Below are 23,084 nucleotides of genomic sequence, written 5' to 3' on the forward strand. Positions count from 1 at the left end.
TCTGGGACCTCCCAGGTGTGTCAGGTTCATAATCAGGGAGGGGCGGAGTCTTTCCAGGACAAGTCACCAATGAATACCATAAAAACATACAATAAAACCCATAAAAATAAAACACTGTACAATATTCAAATATTAAAAAAGTAAAACACAGCAAAACATGCACAATAAAAAACCCTAGGTAACTTGTCCCTTTCCACCCTGTGACACTAGAGCCCCCTCTGCCTTTGTTTTCCAAGAAAAATAATCTCCTGCTTTGCGTTTGTGTGGAAGCCCCGTCAAAAACCTGTCAATTATGCTAGCAGTGTCCAAGCATTCTTTTTGTTCTTTTCATACCGCCCCCCGCCCCCCGCAATGGCTCTGCACCCCCCCCTAGGGGGTGGGCCCCACACTTTGGGAACCTCTGAGTTACACCTTGTTAGAGTCTCCACATTCCAAGTGTGCTTTATTGGATTGAGATCTGGTGACTGTGGAGGCCCCTTGAGCAGATCAAACTCATTTTCAGTGGTCAAGAAACCAGTTTGTGATGATCTGAGCTCTGTGACATGGAGTGTTCCTGCTAGAAGCACGCATCATAAGGAGATGGATACACTGTGGTCACAAAGGAATGCACACGGTGTTCACCATGGTAGAAAGGGCCTCAAACTTGAGTTCCTGTTGCCTTCAGCTAGTGTGGCCGTTCACTTCTGTTCTCTGACAAAATATCCAGACAGTATATTTTGCATATTTGTCACATATTTATATTTCAGATCATCAAACCAATTGTAATATTAGACAAAGATGACCCGAGTAAATAGAAATAATTTAATCAATTTAATCAATTTAATAAATGAAATAATTAATTTCATTTATTAAATGGAAAAAAGGATACCCAAACCTACATAGCAAATTCTCTGTAAAATGACTTTATTTGATTTCTTCAACATTTACACAGAGAGAAATGGACAAAACCTGTAGTGTTGGTATATCTCTGACAAGCATGCCCTTTACTTGCTTTTCCAAGGTGGCGTAGTTATGGTATAAAGGAGATAAAGGATTTGGCTAACAGCAGTCTTCTTCATCCCCACAGATCAGCTGTCTAGGCCAGGCAGGTAAATCCTCTGCTCAGCCCTTTCAACATCATCTTTCATCCATCATCACTGCAACTAATGGCTCAAGCAACCAGGGGGGAAACTAGTTCAACTTCCCCTCCTTCTCAGTTCCATTTCCTGTGATCAAAACTTTCTTCCAATCTATAAAACATATGAAAATAAGAGAATGCAGTAACATCTTAATTTATCATCCCTGTCAATAGCTTTTTACCCCCTTTGTATGAGCATTGTAGTTTCACCTTGTCAGTTTAAGTTACTGGAATGTCATTCCTTAATTTGAGGCATGGGGGAATATTCTGAAAAATACATATTTTGTCATTTCATTCTAGGAGAATCTCTTTCTTTGTTTAGTGCTTCTCAAAACCAAGAGAAATATAATAGGGAAATCTTTCAAAACATGAGGCTGATAGTCTGCTCTCACTCCCAGCAGTTTTTTTTACTTAAAAAATGTAGAACTTTAAACTTAAACTATGTATTTGTATGTATCCATCCAACCTCTTTAACTTGTCCTTATCAGGGTTGAAGGGGGAGTGTGGGGTGATGAGTTTGACAAATATGTGAAGACAAAAAAAGTGCTCTACATGGAAAAGACAAATCAATTGTAAAGACAGGAGTGACATGTCCTAGAGAAGGGGCCCTAATAATATTATTAACAAGTAAGGTTTTCACAAGTGGCCCGGCAGCATAGAGGTCATCCTGTAATAAAGAGGTGACAAGAAGGTCACAGTTTCAATGGATGTCAATATCAGCTAAACACCAAGCAGCTGACTCACTGCAGTGTGTCTTGATAACAAAGTCACTTACCAGGGCATGCCCTGTAGTGGGGTGATAAGATGATAGTAGCTGAAAGGCTGTATTTGTAAAGCTACATATTCATTTCAGGGGAAGGAAAATCATTACTTGGAATTCACTATTTAGCAGCACTTAAACACAAGGAGCTAACCTGCTTAAGTGTCTCGAGTTACTGCTTTGACTTCATTCATTCTTTATGGAGGACAGCAGGTTGGAAATCCAAGTAAGCAGTTTGGAGCACACCAGTTTTGATAGCTACTATAAAGATGATTAATTAAACTAAATGGAGTGGAAGAATACCGGGGTTACCAGAAGCCTTGAACCTGACACATACTGAAGCATACTGGAGCCTGGAAAGTTTTAAACTATCCTCCAAAGATATGTGGCTGCCCTGAAACTGCCAAATATGTCACCATTATTGTCACAAAGGGAAAAGAATATGGGGGCTGGCAGGTAGGTGGATAAACACAGACCTTTATTCTATAACTACTAGAGCTGATAAAAAAAAATATAATCACTGCAAGATTCAGTTAAGTTAATTACAATCTACAAAACAACAAGAGCCAGCAGGAACACAAGAGCCTGACAAAGACTGAGGGAGGGCACACACACACGGACACAGGATGATGTGGCACAGGTGAACTCAAGTGTGACAATAACATGTCATGTCGGCATACCACTCCTAAACAAGAAGTATCAGCAGGACTGACCTCGTACTCTGTGAGAGTAACACATAACCCCGGTGGACTGACGGCCTCAGCAGGGTGGTACACACTTATTTGCAAAGGTTCCCAGCATCAGAGTTTGTCGTGCATGAAACACATTAAGAAAATAAAAGTCACCACAGGCCAGGGGGAGCAACAACAAGCTAAGATGGTGATGGTGATAAACTTAGCATGGTGTCTATGAGACTTCAGCACACCAGCACAACCTCATTGATAGTTTCAATTCCGGTTTATTTTTTCAGTGCTAAATCACAACAATCCCCCCAAGGTGCTTTATATTGTAAGGTAATGGCCCTACAATAATACAGAGAAAGACTAATAACTTATGGTCTACAGCCAAGTTAAAACTGATCCTGACTATCTAAAGCCATACATAGTAGCATCGTCCATCTCATGTGATTATGGGCTGCCATGTCTGATGGACCCTGCAGCGCTTGCAATGACTGATCTGTCACGAAATGACAACATTACACAGTTGTGGCAGAACATCTCCGATGGTCCTCGGCTATGCCGTATTCTCTTAAAAACTGTATTTTTCATTTACTGGTTTTATCTTTGTCTAATGTTACAATTTGTTTGATGATCTGAAGCGTGGCAGAGTCTCTCTCTCTCTCTCTCGTCCTTAGTGGGCGTCTGGCGGCAGTTGTCGACCGCGCAACCAGTACGCTGCTGTAGGTGCCGCAGGTTCTCTTGCTTGACCAACGATGATCTTCCACACTTTTTGATCTAAGGTGTTGTTCTTGCCTGCTCGAGATCGAGTCAACGGGCCTTCAAATCATCCTCGATTTGTTTCGTCCATGTCTTCTTTGGTGCATTTCGCTGCACCCTCCAATCGGCGGGGCGGTTCAACCAGAGTAGGCCATGGGGGTAGCGGCTCAGGTCCATTCGACAAACGTGGCCAAACCATCGGAGTCGGCAGCGCTGGATTAGGTCGCCTATTGTCGGTTGGCTGCCGCAGCTGGTAAGGTGTCAGTGAATGATGGTCGCGAACGGAAATGTCGAGAATGCATCGAAGGTAACACATTTGGAAAACTTCATGCTTGCTCAGGTCATGTTTGAGCATCGTCCACATCTCCACGCCGTAGAGTAGAATGGGCAGGATCAGGGTTCGGTAAAGGTGGATCGTTGTCACAAGTGAGATGTTGCTCTTCTTCCAGACGCACCAGCGCAGGGAAGCGAACGCTGCCTCCGCCTGCCCAATTCTAGAGCGTATCTCCGCTGATGATGCCACTTTCTTCTCCTCGACGAGGGACCCCAGATATTTAAATTGTTGGACTTGTTCGATCTGCACACCTTCGAGGTGGACGGTTGCTGGTGAGCCGTCGGTCGCACCTCATGGTTTAGCTGACGATTCTTTTCGACGTTGGTTAGCTTGGCCTTCTTGCGTTCAACGACCAGGTCGAGACACTTGTCCGAGATCTACAGTTGTGTGCGACATCGGGTGGGTGGGCACAGCGGCTTGGCGCAGTCCAAGATGGTAAATGGTAAATGGACTGATTCTTATATAGCGCTTTTCTACTCTCCCGGAGTACTCAAAGCGCTCTATACAACACGCCACATTCACCCAGTCACACCCATTCTCACAAGCACTACCTCTATACTGAGTGCTTTCTAACTACACTCACACACATTCATACTCCGATGGATGCATCGGAGAGCAACTTGGGGTTAGTATCTTGCCCAAGGATACTTGGCATGCAGACTGGAGGAGCCTGGGATTGAACCTCCAACCTTCCGATCAGTAAGTGACCTGCTCTACCTCCTGAGCTACAGCCACCCATCATGGCTTCCAATATTGTTTGCTCTTCTTCGTCGGCGTCATCGCTCAGGGGGAGGAGGGCAAAGCGGTTCGAATATGCGATCTGGAATTGGTATTGGTATTTGGAATTGAATTGGTGTCGGCTTCTTCGCTCGTTGGAGCTTCATGCGCACTCGGGCGTGGACAAGATAGTGATCAGAGCCGTAGCCGGGACCGCGCATAGCCCGGACATCTTGCAAGGACAATCGGAACCGGGTGTTGATGAGCATGTAGTCGAGTAGCCCCGAGTCGTTTCCTCTTGGGTTGCGCCATGTCAGACGGTGCTTGAGCGAGTGTTGGAATAGCGTGTTCCCGAGGACCAGTTGAGGTGAATTACAACAATCGCAGTCCATTGTCGTTCATTTCTCCATGGCCGAACTTTCCCATCGTTTATTCCCAGCCAGTGCGGTCGATGCCGACGTGGGCGTTCATGTCGCCGGTGACCATGATCATGTTGGTTTCAGGTAGGGAGTCCAGGACGTCTTGCAGGCGATCATAGAATTAATCTTTGGATGCGTCTGAGTTCATTTCGGTCAGCGCATAGACCGCGATGACGTGTAGCTTGATCATATTGTCAACAGTTAGGACGGCGATACAGTCATATATAGGTTGAAAGGCGACAACGCTCACAGAGAACCGATGGTGCACCATGAAGCCGACTCCGGCTTCTCTTTTTTTCGCCACCTGAGTAATACAACGTCATCTTGTCGTCCATGGCTGGCACTTCGACGGCGAAGGTGCCAGATCCAGTCAGCCGAAGTTCCAATAGGGCCGTTATCAACGCGCTGAGTTTCGAAAGTTCACGGGCGATAATCTCCTTCTGCCCAACATGGTGACCAGTTCTGACGTTCCACGTTGCGACGTTGATCGGCGTCTTGGGCATGAGTCGATGGAGTCGATGGCCAATAGTCCATTTCCCACCAGCGCCCTGGGTCCCCAGAGCTGGCGCATCGGCTGCGACCATCCTCCTCCTTTTACATCTGGGCTTGGGACCGTCCTTGGTGGAGTTGCGTGGCAGAGTATCAACGGAAGGGACAAACACGTTTTCAATCCTCTATGGACAGATATGTTTAGAGCAGCCTAGCCTTTACATAAACTTAAGTCATCAATGGGACCTTTGGCCACATTTACTGTATGAGCATACAACAACAAAATAGTATATTTCAATATATTTATGACAGAAAAGAACAAGTAACAGATCCAATTTAAAGCTATCTGGAAAAAAATTTACTTTTTTTGTGAAACAGGAAAACAACCATCAGGAATAATTGCTATGATTAGAAGTCTTGCTATTTAAGCAAACTAAACTTTCGCTCTTAGGTTTTATAGAAACTTACAATCAAGTTTGCACTCAAATCAGTTTAATCATTTAATTATCAGCTTAACAGCTAGAATAAGAAGACAATTTCCCTACCTCAGAAAGTGAATGCAAAGTAAATAAGGAGTGATGTCTTGATGGCTCTGTCTCCCCCTCTTCCCTCACTTCCATGTTATGCTTTTGATTTTTAAGTATGGGTTGTGTTCATGGTCTTCTTCTTTTGTTTGTTGTAGCAAGGGTTCCTGTGTCTTTTGTTTCCATTTGTTTCTCTTAGTTATCACAGTCGCATTATTAAACAATTGTTGAATGGCAGCAGTGTTGTGGTATCTAGTCTGTTGGTTTCCTTTGTGCCATGCAGTTCACCTCTTTGAAACTACAAGCTGCACAACTTGTATAAATGCAGCATAATCAAGGCTTATGTACTCTATCGATCAGGAATTATGTCAAAAAAATCTTTTTGAAACAGTCGTAGAAAGTGAAACAAGGACAAAAAAAACAAAACCAAAAAAAGAATTTATAGAGTCACCTGTGAAAATGAAATACCTCCCGAGCACTGTTCCTGGGAGTTAATATCAGATGTGAAGGTTCAGAGAAGGCTTCTCTTTTTCATAATTCAATGTTTGAACATGCAAATACCAAAGGAAAGCTTTAATGTGAAAAACCTGCAAAAAATAAGAATGTAGCACATGAGGGGTAATTAATTTGCAAATCCTCAAATACAATGTTAAACAAAATCCAGGAGTGATAGTCCAGGAATTAAGACCTGATCTATATCAGATGAGGAACTGAGAGGATAAAACGATCTCTGGTGCATTACATCCCTCTGGGGAATCCCACCGTTATCACTCTCACACAAAGCCATTATTTTCTGTTAACTGCAAAAAAAAAAAAAAAAAAAAAAAAAAAGGGATGGACGTGCTGGATGAAAAAGGGGGTAATTGGCATCGCAGTGCTCTGCCGGAACTGGGAAACATCTTTTTCAGTCAGTCACACTGGAAGCAGGGTGTCACGGCCTTTTATGTTCCAAACACCAAAAAAGTCCAAGAAAAGGCCGTGGGTGGCAACGGGAGGTTTGTTTTAGAACGCACTTCTGACTCCATTGTTTAAAAATCATATGGCATTTATTTCATTCAAAATTATAAACAAAAATCAACCAAATAACTTCTTACAACTTAAAATTAAAGGAAAGTTAGCTTAATTTGCTTTAACAACTTCAAAAGTGGTCAAAAAAAAAAAAAAATCACTTTCTAACCCTCCCGTCTTCCCATCAGACATTTGGCAAACAAACAAAAAAAAACAAAAACAAACAAACATCCTCACCACACCCCTCCAGGGTGCTCTTAATCCCCTGATTAATGGGAGGGTCCATAAGCCAATAAACCAATCACTTTCCAAAACCTTTTCCAATAAAATGAATCACAAATTTACATAACAAAAATAGGTCAGCATATTCTTACAACTTTAAAGAAAAAACAAAAATGAATACAAATTGCATTTTATAAACATTCAACAAAAATGGCCACAACATTCCGGCCCCTAATTCCTGTGTAACATGAATTATATCTTTCTGAGTGGCCATCACAAAGAGCAATACCGATAATTTTCTTCAGTAATCCATGTCTTCATAAAAACAAACAAAAATCAAAAAAAGTCATTGTTCTATGATTTCAAGTCTTTGTTGTTTATGTGTTTACTTTGTGTGTATTGAAAAAAGGTGTATGTTGCATAATGGAGTGTAGAGCAAAGTGAGTGTCAGTGTGAATGTAGAGCCAGAGGTTCCAGAACTTGGCTCAGTTGGAGGCAAACATTCATTGTTTCCTCTAGATGGCCTCCACCAGGAGACATATTTTGTTGATTGGCCTCTCCAGCTCATTTGTTTGTGTCTTAACTCGAACACGGCGAACTACTACGTTTGCATCGGCCATGGTTTCAGTGATGCGGCCAATGGGCCAAGAATTTCTTGGTGCAGCTCCATCAACAATAAGCACAACATCACCAATGCAAAAGTTCCTACTAATCTTGTTCCATTTCTGTCGTTCCTGCAACATAGGAAGGTATTCTTTCACTCACCTTTTCCAGAACAGATCCACAATATACTGGGCTTGTTTCCATCGTCTTCGCAGATACAGATCCTCTTTTTTGAATAAACCTGGTGGCAGCACAGGTTTGCCTTTTAACTGGAGCAAGTGATTTGGAGTAAGAGCTCCTACATCATTGGGATCATCAGAAGAAGTTGTGATTGGGCGGTCATTCAGTCTAGCTTCCACTTCACACAAAACTGTATGTAAGTTTCATCATCTAGTACTTGCTGGTTTGTGATAGAGCATAATATTCTCTTTACTTCTTGCACCAAGCGCTCCCATACTCCACCATGATGGGCCCCATAAGGCGGGTTAAAGGTCCACTTTATGCCATCCTGTGCTAAACCTTTTTGGATTTTACTTTGGTTTAGCTCTAACATAGCTTGTTTTAACTCACAATTTGAGCTGACAAAGTTGGTTCCATTGTCTGACTGGATTTCCTTGACTTGTCCTCTGCGGCAGATGAATCTCCTGATGGCATTAATGCAGGAACCTGTATCAAGAGAATGCGCCACCTCAAGGTGAACTGCACGACAGGTTAGGCATGTGAAAAGAACTCCATACCTCTTAACAAGACTCCTGCCTCTCTTTACTTCTATTGGTCCAAAATAATCAACACCAACATAAGTAAATGGTGGAAGATCAGCTGAGATTCTGTCAATAGGAAGATCAGACATTTTCTGCTCACCTGGCTTTTGCCGTTGTCTTTGACACACTATACAGTCTTTGATTATTTTTCTAGCTGCTGAATTAGCATGAGGGATCCAGTATTGACGGCGAAGGGTTGAAAGCATGTGATTTCTTCCTCTGTGACCAACCTTTTCATGAATATGTTGAAGAATAAGCTTTGAAACATGGCTTTCTTTTGGCAAAATTGCAGGATGTTTTATATTTCCTCGGGTAAATCTGCTTTGCTCAGTCTTCCACCCACTCTCAAGACACCATTAGTAACTACAGGATCAAGCTTATACAGATGACTTGACCTCCTTACAGTGCCGGAGTTTAGGGCAGTCATTTCATCAGCATAATGTTTTCTCTGCACAAAGCTCACTATAGCCTCCTCAGCCTTGGACAAATCATCAGTTTTGAGCAGAGTGTTCCCATCTTCTTTAGCACATATTTGATTTCCACAGTGCGTGTCCAGTGTTGTTTGCAGTTTAAGTCTTTCTTTTAGGATCCATGCCACACACCTTTTTAATTTTGTCCAGCTGGAGAAGTACATCAGCAGCTTAGTAGTGGGACACACATCTTCTTTCAGCACAGCTGCACACATCAGGCCCTCCCCTTTTATTTCTGGGTCAGCTTCCAAATGGACAGATACATAATTTTTTGCCTACTGGCCAGTGAACAACAGGTTTACTGAGAAATTCTGGACCACTGATCCAGGTGGAAGATTTCAGGAAACAGCCAACCGTCATTCCTCGAGAGGCTGCATCAGCTGGATTCAGCTTTGAACTAATGTACCTCCACTGCTCAACTTTTGTCAAAGCATGAATGATGGAAACTCGATTAGCTACATATGTTTTGAACCGTGTGGTTGTGTTTGCAATGTACTGTAGCACAGTTATGCTGTCAGACCAAAAGACTGATTCACTCAGATTAAGCTTAAGTTCAACTGATAGCATTTTGTCCAAGCGCACAGCTAAAACTGCAGCAGCCAGCTCAAGACGTGGGATGGTGACTTGTTTTAACGGCGCCACCCTTGCTTTACCAATAATAAAGGAAACACACACTTCCTGCTTGCTATTAGATAGCCTAAGATATGATACAGCACCATACCACTGGCATCTCAAAAGTGATGCAGCTGTGCACTTTCTACCTCCCCAAATCCTTTGGGTGTGACACATCTACTAATACTAAACTTGTTAAGAAGAACTAAATCCTCAACCCATTTTTGCCAAGTTTGTGCCATTTCTGCTGGTATTGTCTCATCCCAGCCAAACCTCAGTTTACATAGATGCTGCAGAATTTGTTTTGCAGGCAGAATGACTGGAGCTAAGAAACCCAAAGGGTCGTAAATGGAGCTGACATTGGACAGAATACCATGTCTTGTAAGTGGTTTGTCCTTGTTCACAATACTGAATGTGAAAACATCATGTTCAATATCCCATTGCACACCGAGGGCTCTTTCTGTGGGAGCTGGTCCCGACTAAGGTCCAGCATCTTTACACCTGCAGCTCTATTTTCCTCCGGGATCTGACAGAGCGATCACTACATACCCACTTATTGAGCTTAAATCCCCCCTTGGCACACACCTCAGTAAGCTGCTGATAAAGTGAGACGGCCTGCTCAACAGACTGGGTAGATTTAAGACAGTCCTCTACATAAAAACTGTGCCTGATTGTATGTATAACCTCCTCTGGGTACAGATGTTGGTTGTCATCAGCAGTCTTTAGTAGTGCATAGGTGGCACAGCTGGGGGAGGATACTGCACCAAAAATGTGGACTAACATTCTATGTTCCACCAGCTGTTTTGTGATGTCACCATCGGGCCACCAGAGAAAGTAAAAAGTTTACGTGTTCCTCAGCTACTCTGACCTGATGAAACATCCCTTTAATGTCTGTCATAAGCGCTATTGGACCCTGCCAAAAGCAAATCAGCACACCTAATAAAGTGCTAGTCAGATCCGGGCCTTGTAATAGCTCTTTGTTCAGTGATGCTCCAGCAAATGTTGAAGCACAGTCATACACAACACACAGTGTTTTCTTGCGGGGGTGGTAGACCCCATGATGAGGTATATACCACACCTTTCCTTTCTCATGCTTCAACTGTTCTTGTGGTATGATTTCTGAATGTCCCTCCATACTAACATTGTGCATGAATTCTTTGTATTCGTCAAAGAATAACTGATCCTTCTGAAACCGTTTTAGCAGATATTGCGCCCTCTGCTTAGCCACCTGCTTGTTGTTTGGCATTCTTACTTCAGGTTTACGAAAAGGTAATTTCAAGTAATAATGACCATCTTTAAGTACAGCTGACTCTGACATTATGTTCATGAACTGTTTATCTTCTACAGACATTTCTGCACGCTCATTACACTGGTTCTCCACAAAATCTTGATTATACTGTTCAACCAGCATTTCCTCTAAACTACTTATAGAAATGCAGTTTACCTGGACAAAACTAGCATCATGCTCATCCTTTTGACTACCCTGATTGAGTGGCCCATTGACAACCCAACCAAGACGAGTTAGCACAGCATAGGGTCCATTACCCTCACTGTTAATGATTCTCCAAGGTTCCAGCGCTTTGGGAGAATTCACACCAATAAGCAGCCCAATGCCAGCATTTATCGGTGTCAACTCAACATCTTTTAAGTACGGCCATTTTCTTAAATCTTGTTCTTTAGGGATATTTTCTTTAGTGACAGGAATAGCCTTTTGAGTGTACACGTCAGGCAACCTCAAATACTCATTCTGTTTTAATGCAGCTACTTCCATACCAAAAAGTTTATAGCTACTTACTGGCCTTTCCTGACCCATAGTGGGTGGCTGTAGCTCAGGTGGCAGAGCAGGTCAGCCACTAATCAGAAGGTCGGTGGTTCGATCCCAGGCTGCTTCCTGGCTGCATGCCAAATATCCTTGGGATATTTGCCTACTGGTGGTGGTCAGAGGCTGCCTGTGTCTGGCAGCCTCGCCTCTGTCAGTGCGCCCCAGGGCAGCTGTGGCTACAATGTAGCTTGCCAGTGTGTGAATGAATGGGTGAATGACTGAATGTAGTGTAAAGTGCTTTGGGGTCCTTAAGGACTAGGAAAGCGCTATACAAATGCAGGCCATTTACCATAGTCTTTAACATGATTTCCACTTTCTTTCCAGATGCATTTAACTGCATCATCAACGCCTCGGTGCAAAAAGTTGCAGAGCTGCCGGGATCAAGAAAGGCATATGTCTCAACAACCTTCGTCCCATTTTCCAACTTCACTTTTACTGGAATAACTGACAAGGCACATTCATTAGACCCGGCCCCAGTATGGCTACCAAAGCTCAAAGAAACAAGAGCATTTGAGACTGATGATTCTTTACAGACAGCTTTAGCTGCTTGCCACTGCCGTTCTTTTGAGTGTATGTGGAGAACAGTAGGGTGATTTTTATTACAGGTGTGGCACGTCAAACGATGTGGACAAGCTTTACTCATGTGGCCTCTCTGTAAGCAACCAAAGCATAAACCTTTACTCTTAAAGAATGTCACCTTTTCTTTGTTGGCTTTTAGTTCGAATGAGTCACATACGTCCAAAAAATGATTTTGGTCACAAAACAAGCACCGAGTTTGATCTAAGCCTTTATCTTCCTGGCTTATTTGAACATGTTCCAGTTTGTGTTTGTCATTGTTCTGTTCTGAAACTACAGCAACAGAAGTAGCAAAGCTACTGCTTTTAGTTTTAAACGGTGCCTTTGATGGTTTTGAAGCCATCTTTTCTTTTGTGTTTTGACTCTCTCCAAAAACAGGATCTAATGCAGCTCTTGTTTTCTTTTCAAGAAAACCAAGAAGATCTTTAAATCTTGCTCTGCGATTGCACTTTTCTGTTATATCAACAACTATTATTCGCCATTTATCGCGAAGTCTAAAAGGCAACTTTGAAACAAGAATCCTCATATTGGTTGAATTTTCCAGCTCATCAAGAAACCCAGCTTCATCCATTGTGTTGAAGCAGCTTCTTAGAAAGAATGTGTAAGCTCGTAATGCTGAAGCATCATCAGACTTTAAAACTGACCAGTTAAGAGCCTTGTCTATAAATGCAGATGTTATCTTTGCTCTGTTACCAAAATCCCACTCAAGCTGTTTTTTTGCCTCAACATAAGCTGTCTGTAAAATTCTGGGCTGTCCTGTAGTAAACTGTAAATAAAGCCTATCCTGCATGTTATCAGTCTTAGTTTCTATTCCTTGCTCAAACGCCTTAAGAAAGGATCTAAAATGCAAAGGATCACCACCAAAAACAGGAATTTCTATTGCTGGAAGCAGTGACAACCACTGTTGTTTTACAAGCATCTCAGTAATCTCATTTTGCTTTCTCATGATCTCTGTTAGGGCACTGCTGTGGACATCAACCTGAGAAGAGATTGGCCTTGGGCTTTCCCCCTCTGGTTTAACCTTAGCAGGGGCATTGGCAAAGGTGAATGAACTAAAGGGGCTTTCTTTGTTCTTGGAGCCTTTTGAGCTGTAGCAGCAGGTATGAACTCAGTAGATGTTCCAGAAGGAGCTTCTGATTCCATCTCAGCCCTGGAATCCAGGCTCTGCTGATCCTGAGCAGAGGTGAAAATTTGCATTTTTGCATCTGCCGTAACCAACTTAGTTCTTAGAGCCAATGCTTCTTTTCTTGCTTTTAATTGAACTTCTTACAGTTCGAGCAGGTTTTTTTTTCTTGCAGTGCGTCCGCCTCCGCTTTCAAAGCGGCTCTTTCCAACTCAGCTTCCATCAGCACCATTGAAGCTGCACGCGAGCTTTTACTCCTTAAACTTAAGGCTGCAGTAACATTACTGGGCGCTTTACTAGAGCCCTTGCTGACAGGTTTAGCAACTCGTTCAGAAATCATGTCGCTCGTTTCTTGCGCTACTTGTGAGACACTAACATGCGGCGCAATGTCACTGTCATGAGATGCTACCTTTGATTCAACATTAGAGGCTGCAACTTCATCCTTTAGTGGATCAGGGTCCGCATTTATCCAAGCGTCGATTTCATGGAGAAAGTCTTTAAAACCGATCAGCTTAGGTTCATACCAATCGCTGTGATCTGTTTCCTTTTCATCATCGTTCAGCAATTTTTGAACTGAAGTCTGTAAGTCCATAAACTCTCCCAAATAATCAGTAAATGTTATCATGTGTTCATCTATGGAAGCTTTTGATTCTCTAGCATCAATGAGAGCATTAATGTTTAACATTAATTTCGTTTTTTGTCAGAACGCCAAGTTTCGCTCTGCGTTTTTTAATCAAATTAAAAAGCTCTCTTTCTTGTTCCTCCATTTTAACCACAAAATTTGTTTCACAAGGTCAAAAAGATAATAGTTTAATACAAAGGTTTCATGTTGCGTCAGCGTCTCGGCTCATCCAAACAAAGTTTCGCATTTACTCACGAACTTTGCGTCATTTTTTCAGTGCATTATGCGAAGATCCAATCTTCCAAGTCCAATATTGCAAGTTTTCCCAGCTTCCAAGTTGACATCCAAGCGAGTCAAATGATTTTTTGACTTAAGTGTCACGGCCTTTTATGTTCCAAACACCAAAAAAGTCCAAGAAAAGGCCGTGGGTGGCAACGGGAGGTTTGCTTTAGAACGCACTTCTGACTCCATTGTTTAAAAATCATATGGCGCTTATTTTGTGCAAAATTATAAACAAATCAACCAAATAACTTCTTACAACTTAAAATTAAACGAAAGTTAACTTAATTTGCTTTAACAACTTCAAAAGTGGTAAAAAAAAATAAATCATTTTCTAACCCTCCCGTCTTCCCATCAGACATTTGGCAAACAAAAAACCATCCTTACCACACCCCTCCAGGGTGCTCTTAATCCCCTGATTAATGGGAGGGTCCATAAGCCAATAAACCAATCACTTTCCAAAACCTTTTCCAATAAAATGAATCACAAATTTACATAACAAAAATAGGTCAGCCTATTCTTACAACTTTAAAGAAAAAACAAAAATGAATACAAATTGTGTTTTATAAACATTCAACAAAAATGGCCACAACACAGGGTCTGCGAATGGCAGGTACAGAAGGCGATGTTCTGAACAGCGGGAGTTACAGAAATGTGAAATCACTGAGAATGTGACTGCAAAAATACTCTGCTCGATGCTTCATAAGGGAATAACCAGTAAGTAACATCATCCTGCTTACATATATAGTGCTGTGTAAAATGACATGCCCTCTTCTTGATTCCTTAGTTTTTTGCTCATTTGGCACATTTACAGGCTTCCGACGATCAGACAAACTTTAACGTTAGACAGATATAACTCGATTAAATGCAAAATGCAGTGTTTTTAAATGATGATTTCACTTATTAAGGGGGGAAAAAACTATCCATACCCACCTGACCCAGTGTGAAAAAGGTAAAAACTTGGTTATGGTCATTTGTTTGATCATCTGAAATGTGTAAGTGTGGCAAAGAAAAACAAAGAAATCAGAACGGGGGAAATACTTTTTTCACAGCATTGTATAATTTATAATGAGAGATCACAAAGTTGCTACCACTTGGACTGCTGTAATGAGGAGAGGAGAGTGGGTGGTAAATGACTGGGTGTGCCATTTGAAACTGGTGTGTAGACACAGGACTTCACAAAACAAGTCATTCTTGAAGCCAGCCCAGCTGCTCGGAAGCAGGAGATGAGGCCTGAGATGCAATGCAACATAATTATCAGCTATCAATTTAAAACTTAGGCTACAGTCCCACATGCTGACACATCCATAACGAGGACACACACAAAGACCTTTCTTTAGCATTAAGTATTAACATGAAACTGACAGCAAAGTTGGTGAAGACCACCCCAAAAATACTGATTGAAAGAGGTACAGTTAGAAAATGTGTGCTACAGTGCTGCAAGCCTAACTGCTAATTACTGCTTTTACATGCTGAAGATCAGACTCTGGCTGCACTTAGCTTTATCATTGTGGGTCAGGAATTCCTCCCTACCAACTTTGTGTCAGGATGTTGTCTTTGCAGATGGTCGCAAAAACAAATAATGTTGCGCTAGTGTAGTGAAGTAGACTTTGGGGTAGGATTTTACGTGGTGTCCACGAATGCAGCACTAACATCCACACCTTCCCAGTTGATAATTAGCAACCTTATAAGAAACAGCTGCACTTCACTACTGCATTGCGGCATCTGGCAGTCTTTTCCCATCCAAGGTGGCCAAGAGTGTCATGTGGTTAAGCATTACAGAGCGGTTTGCTTTCTTTAGGAAAGCTGTTCATTGTAGTACTCCCCTTTAGAGAGTGGTAAGTGGGACTCTTGTGTTTGCTATAATGTGGCATATAGTAGGTAGGGTGGACCTTAACGACTGCTTCCCTTCTTTGTTACAGGATTGTACCATACTGCTGCTGTCTTGTGCTGTTTTGTTGTGTCTTCTTGTGGCTGTTGTCATCTTACAAACGTTTATGGACTGGCCTTGACTGACTCCTGGTTTTATGGTCTTTTACTTGGAGTTGTTTTATTTATTTTAATCTTATATAAAGAACTGTAACTTAGGGTGTATTTGTTTTATGTATATCTCTTTTACTAATTTGTTTAACGTTTGATGCTTTGTTTTGTTGCTTTAGTGGCGGTGCGGCCGCTTGTTGAGGGGCTAGGCACGTGAGGTGGAATCCCCTCCCTGATGCATGAGTGTACACACCAGGCATAGGTAGATTGCACCATTTTAGATTTCAGTGTGAGTGACAGTGAGGTTTGCAGTGGAACTACACGGGTGAGTAATTGATGGCACCCTTGGGCACTCCTCCCTGTAGGTTGCCTCCTCAAGTGGCCGGTCTCCACCATTCTTGTTTAGTTATTTTATTGAGTTGTTGTTTTACTAGGGTGGCAGCGAGCCTTGTCGTTTTAATCATTGTTTGTTATTAAAGTGTTTTAATTAACAGTCTTGCGGTCTCAGCCCTGCTACCCTAAGAATTTCTCTGATCTTACAGTTCTATGCTTTTAGTAGTTTTTCTTAATAAATTTTGATTTGTAAAACTGATCTGCCTCACCTGTGCTGTTAATAACGAGCCTGTGGGCTTTGATAGCTGGTGTAACATCTACATTGGCTATAAAAAAATCTTTCCTGGGGTGTACCTCTCCCCCCAGGTGGTGTTGTCAACATCCCTTAGTCACCTTCCCTGGTTATCCCTGCTTCATGCCACCACACTAGCAGTAACAGGAAGTTGTTTGTGGCCTGGCCAGTTTACACTTTCTTATGCAATGAAAGTGGAAGCTTTCTTTTTTGTAAGATTTCCACTTATAAAAAGTTTTATGGTAAATGGCCTGTATTTGTATAGCGCTTTTACTAATCCCTAAGGACCCCAAAGCACTTTACACAACCAGTCATCCACCCATTCACACACTGGTGATGGCGTAGATGACTCTGTTTTTCCCTCTCTTCATATTAACTAAAGTCACCTGACTGTAACTAAAGTGTGCAGGGAAAGGGGACACGTGACCAACTACACTGTGCTCCAGTTTTGATTCGCATTCACGGCAAAGTTGCTTTGCTATCAGGTTTGTCTTCCTTCCCCCCCCCCCCCCCCCCCCAAAGCCTTTACTGAAGTAGGAACAAAGTTAAGAAGTTAACTATCCCAAACACCATTCCAATTCTGAGCAGCTCTTTCTGCAGTATATTTCTGATCACTAGCTATGTGCTTATATCTGATACCTTGTGCCAAAAGACTAAACAGCTGCATTCCATTTTTCTGTCTGTCTTTCGCTCCTTCATACATCACGAGCAACTAAACAAACAGCAGTTTTGACAACGGAATCAGAGGGCATGCCTTTCTCGGCACTTTGTCCCGAGAGCAGAGCATTTCTGAGCTTCTCCGGCGGCTGTCACAAAGCTTGTCTCGCTATTAGGACCGGACTGGCAGATTTTGCTCTCTCTCCATTAGAACTGTCAGCTCCATGGAATGACTCCCTTTAATCACCTCAAATATCATTTCACACGAGAAATTTCAATCCCCTCGAGTGTGACAGAGAAGACAAAGACGCATCAAGTGAGCATTCACAGGCTGGCAGCTGTGAACGTTCCACACAAGGAGCTGTTGCTTTCCAGAGAGAACGTGTAAGGATGTTTTGGTGTTAAACAGCTAAATGGGAATAGAGGAAAAAACTGTGAATTTATAACCGTTAAATCACTTTTGAGTCTGACTGCTCCTATCAACAAAGCGTGAGTATCCCTGCTTTGATTCATGATGTGCTGTTGCATAAATAATGCATCCTTTGGTGATCCCCTTACACGTAACAAATTAAAGAGTCAGTTTTTGACTTGTCTGATATTTCCATGTCAAAACTATTTGCTGGGGAGTTTGTTTCAGTCAGTGCTCTATGACCACTCACTGTAATAACCACATATCCACAGTGATGTTATCTGGAGGGATACTTTCTGTAAGTCTTTTTCTGAGATTTGTATCATGCTGTACCATTTCCAGTGTTTATTCTCACACAGGCACTACTTGGATTGCATGTTCTGCTTGCAATTGCTCTATTATTGACCTTTGACCCACACTCGGGGCAATAGTGGTGAGGTTGAGAAACTGGATGATGCAGTAGCTTTCCTCCAGAGGCTATCAGCTCTAACATGCTCCTTCTTATTGAAACAGCAGTAGGTGTGGAAAACTTACAACAGGCTTTTTCTGAGCTGGTCAAAGGAGAGGTTTCTGTGTAGAAATGATTCTTGGCTAACTGAGTGTTGAATTAAAACATTTCTTTTTCAGTTTGCACTGTGATTTCCAACATGAACTCTTTGTTCAAGACTCTTAACAAGTCAGAGTTCCTTTTACTGCATATCTGCATATATTATTACTGTGTGCGTGCATGCCAAATTAAAAAAAACCTTATACCTACATACAAAAAGAGACAAGTTATTATTTTCCAGTATCCTAAAATACAGTTTTACAGTAATGCCTGTAAAAACATTTCACTAGCTGGACCCACGTCCTCATTTTAGGTCTGGCAGCATTTTTTAGTAGATAAAGGCGAATGGCTTAATCAAGAATTGAGCTGTGGTTTGGGGACGTAGGGATCTCCCGGGCCTGGCAGATCCCCTAATGAGAATTAAAGAAGTGAAAAGATTTAAACAAGGGGAGGGACAGCTTGTAGAACTGGGGGGGGGGGGGGTCATATAGAGATGAGACAAGGAAGGAAGGGGCATGTTTGGAGGCATGGTCTTGCTCCTGAAATTAAGATAATTTAACTCCAATTAAGACAGATTGTCATCTAATGGCTGTTAAAGGGTCAGTTTGTGGTAATTACATTGACAGGAACAAAGGCAAAATGTGAAAAAGTCTTCTTGACCAAATGTCAGCATATGTATATACTTGACAAAATAACCAAAGGATAGTTTACGTGTTTTGTTTTAACTAAATCCAGAAAACAACACATTTCCTTAATCTGCCAGCAGCCAGGGATTACTCACAGCTATTTTCAGCACTAAGGCCTCTGCTACTACTGCCACGTGCAGTCATGTGAGACAAAGTTTTCACAACACTCAATGCAGTCACATGAAAAACTAAGTACACCTCATTATTCAGTAGCTTTTTGAATTGCCTTAGTGGCACTAACTTGAAGTAATCAATTTCTGTATGACTTCATCAGTCTCATGCATTGTTTTGTAGGAATCTTGGACCACTCTTCTTTACCACGTTGCTTCAGGCCATTGAGGCTTTATGCATAGCTCTCTTATAGTTTTGCCACAGTCCTACAATGTAAAGCACCTTGAGGATGCTTGTGTTGTGATTTGTCACAATGTAAATAAAATGGAATTGATTTGAAATTTGAATTTATTTCAATCTGGTTTAGATCTAGACCAGAGGTCAGCAACCTTTCACACCCAAAGAGCCATTTGGACCCGGTTTCCACGCAAAAGAAAACACTGGGAGCTGCAAATACTTTTTGATATCTAAAATGAAGATAACACTGTATATATTGTTTTTTACCTTTATGCTTTGTGTGAACAACTAAGGTGTGTTCCTTATGAAATCCATGTAGTGCTGCAGAGAAAGTTACAATTTATTTATGTAATTAACACATTTTGAACTCTTAAAGAAATATAACAAAAGGAAAGCTGAACTAAAATGATCCATGTAGCAAACAAAAACTGTTGTGAGGCTCACAACAGATATTTTGCCTTTGGGCTTTTGGAGCCTTGACCTGACTTTTAAAAAAATAATTGGAAAAAAAGCACTATGCTGCTAAAAAATGAAAAATAGATATTTGCAAAATTCTGCCTAAATATGTATTTTACCTGGTTAATGTGTGTGGCGGGGCGTGGTCTGCAGGGGAGACCACGCCTGAGCGGCACACGCAATCACGCCTCGCCACCTTAACGTCTGTGCTATCTATGCTGTTGTTGGTATGTGTCGGGCTGTGAGCTGAAAAGTTACAGCTGACTGAATGTGCCAGCAACCGTTGTGATAAGTGGTCAATAAAGAGATGCTGAAAAGCATGTTCATGCAAACATCGTCGGGTCTGTCGTGATATGTTTACAATAGGACTTCTGCTCCTGAACCTCTGTGCACAGCGTCTGCAAATCGGGGCTGTACGAAGTCACTTTCATCTTTATGCAGGACTGTAAGCTGTCATCTGTCAGGCGCGAGCGTTGTTTGTTTTTAACATAGTTCACGGTGGAGAACAGCTGCTGACATAATGTGGATCCGAAGATCCATAACTGGCCTATCTGGGGTTGAAAGTCTCGATAAATGCACGGCTTCTGGCGGGTAGACCGGCTTCCGCGAGTGTGACGCTTATTTTGAGCGATGAAAAAATAATAAAATATAATTTTATTTTTAAATTTAAATATCACAATAATATTCCAATTTAGAAATACAAGTTAAAAAAGAACTAACATAAATAAAATACACTTCAGCTAAATACTTCTAATTTATTTTTTACCAAACCACGCTGAGCCACACTATAAGGACTAAAGAGCCGCATGCGGCTGACCCCTGATCTAGACTTTGACTTGGTCATTGACACCCCTCATTTTTTTCTTTTTAAGTAAATGTGCTGCTCTGCTTAGGATCATTGCCTTGCATATCCCAATTTCAGCCACGCTTTAGGTATCCAACCAATGGTCTGATATTTTAATCTAGAATACTTTGGTATACGGAGGATTTCACGGTCAACTCAATGACTGCGGGTCACTCAGGTCCGATGACTGCAAAAGAAGCCCAAATCATAGCCATCAGTATGGCTATGATTGTAGTGTCTTAAACTTAACATGCTAACTGAGATCTGTAGAATCGGAGATGTAGCTCTTGGATTTCTTGGATTGCAATTTCTCTCACCATTGCACAGCCTGACCTTTGGGGGGGATTTGCTTCAGTATCCATTCCTGGACTGCTGAATATTCCAGAGCAGCAACTGCCTAAAATTCTGTTTTCATAGAGGTCCTCACACTTGCTGATAATCAATAAATCAACTACATTTGATTAGCTACACCTGGCTAGTGCTTACTCTCATAATTCCTATGGAAGCATTAATGACATACTTAGTTTATCATGGGACAGCACAGAGTCCTGTGAAAAACTTTCTTTTTCCAGTGACTGTAGGTAAAAACAAATGTAATTCTTTTCTTTAATAATCTGCCCAGTCACAGGAGTGGTGTAATGATATCTTTTTAGCATACCATTAAGTATTTGTCATGTCACGATTTACTGTAAGTCACTCATTTATTGCTGATATTAGCATCCAGTTTAAGATTAAACATGGTTCCTGTGCACAGCAATTAATCCCGTGGCTCTTGTGATATCCTAGAACTAAGGAACCACGGAGACCATGTTGACCTCGCAGTCACTTTTTTTATTATTCTGAACTGGGGCAAGCGCCACACACACTGATACCACTCTCAAAAAACTGTTGCCCCCTGGTGGACAAATCCCTGCTACAACACAACATTCCTCCCCCCTTAAACTGAAACTACTGTGTAGTTTCAATCACTACATAAAATACCCATAAACAAAAACGTCACCTTTATTAAAATGCAACAACCCCGTCCCCGGTCTTTACTGAAATTTCACCCCGTAATAACCTTTAGTCCAACAGTTTTAGATAAAACTATAACAGTTCACCGTAATCTCCTTCTTCTTATTCTCAGTCACAGCACAAAGTTTCTCAGATGCTCAGGAGGTGTCTTGGTTCTTTGTGATCGCCGTAACCTAGTGGCTGGTGACTCCTGTGAATCACTATTTTCCATGTGTGGCTTCACCACTAGTGTAACTTGCACCTCCATGTTTCTCTCATCATTGTCTCCTGCCTCAGCGCTGATGATTGTGGGCTCGCCCAGGTGGACTTCAGGCATTCCTACTGACAGGTACGGCTCCAGGCGGGCAAACAGCTGACCACTGTCCCATTGCCCATGAGATCAAGAGTACACCTCAACTCAGCGGGAGACCTCCCCGTTGTGGACTGTGGTGTGGTTCGGTAAACCTGTTTAACTTGGTTGCCAGTGTGTCTCCGGTACTCTTTTTCATGAGTTCTTTGAACGTTTGCACTGCTCTTTCCGCTAACCCTTTGATGCCAGGTGATATGGAGGGGAGGTGACGTGAGTGATTCCGTTCTTTGTCATGAACTCTTTAGTTTGTGCACTTACGAAACACTGGGCATTGTCTGAGACCAACATCTCAGGAAGGCCGTGCGTGCTGAAACAGTTTCTCAGTCAGTCTATGGTTGCAGCTGATGTAGCGGATGCTACTGGATACCAATCTAACCATTTGGAGTGGGCATCCACTATTACTAAGAACATTTTACCCAAAAATGGGCCAGCATAATCAATATGTATTCTTCTCCATGGCTTCTCCGGCCACTCCCAGGGGTGTAGCAGTGCCTCTTGAGGCCTGTGTCTATGTTCTTGACATGTACTGCAGGACCTCACCTTGTCTTCAATGTCAGAATTGACATTTGCTCCTTTTTATGCGCAGGCCCGCCTCCTCCCAGTGTTGCCAACTTAGCGACTTTGTCGCTATATTTAGCGAGTTTTCAGACCCCCTAGCGACTTTTTTCCCAAGAAAAGTCGCTAAAAAAAAGATGTGACAGCGCATATCGCTTTTACTCTCAACAAGCAGCGGGTGCTGTAACGCAGTCAGTTCTTCTTTTACTCTTATGCTGTTTTGTGGATCAGGTTTAAAACTACTTATAAACACACACACACAAAGTAACTCCACCAGAGCGCCTATTTCGGGTCACTTTTGCCGGTCCAAGCCCGGGTAAAGGAGCAGGGTTGGAATTGTGACATTACAAAATACAATAATTGCTAAAAGAAATTTAATTTGTAGTTCTAAATAAATTCTAACTGCATTTAGGACGTTTTTTGCTCACTTTATGTCTCGTCCATGATGTTATTTCTCTCTCCAGCAGCGTAGGTTACAATTACATTAGCATGACCAATTATGCAAATTAGGTGATGACGTCATTTAGCGACTTCTAGCGACTTTTAGGACAACCAATAGCGATTTTCCTTACTGAGGAGTTGGCAACACTGCCTCCTCCAAGCATTGCAGCACTCCATCCAGTGTCTGAAGATGTTCCTTGTCATTCTTTTCCGTCAGAATGATATTATCCAGTAGCGGTGCAACGGATCACGGTTGATCCGTAATCCTAACCGATCCCA

The 23,084-nt window shown here is 42.1% G+C and overlaps 1 protein-coding gene and 2 long non-coding RNA genes across 3 annotated transcripts in view; 1 reads left to right on the forward strand and 2 right to left on the reverse strand.

The window, feature by feature from the left end:
- LOC146493661 (uncharacterized) overlaps window positions 1-23,084 on the reverse strand; it is a 534,640-nt gene that overhangs the window by 231,757 nt on the left and 279,799 nt on the right. The gene's annotated exons all lie outside the window — the stretch shown is intronic.
- The window catches only part of khdrbs3 (KH domain containing, RNA binding, signal transduction associated 3), a 194,610-nt gene that overhangs the window by 156,646 nt on the left and 14,880 nt on the right, over window positions 1-23,084 (reverse strand). The gene's annotated exons all lie outside the window — the stretch shown is intronic.
- Window positions 10,438-11,711, forward strand: LOC146493668 (uncharacterized). The gene is made up of 2 exons (XR_014872010.1): window positions 10,438-11,120; window positions 11,619-11,711. It is a non-coding gene; the product is annotated as an uncharacterized LOC146493668 (long non-coding RNA).

Source organism: Neolamprologus multifasciatus, chromosome 22 (assembly GCF_963576455.1).
Source record: "Neolamprologus multifasciatus chromosome 22, fNeoMul1.2, whole genome shotgun sequence".
In the NCBI taxonomy this organism is placed as follows: Eukaryota; Metazoa; Chordata; class Actinopteri; order Cichliformes; family Cichlidae; genus Neolamprologus; species Neolamprologus multifasciatus.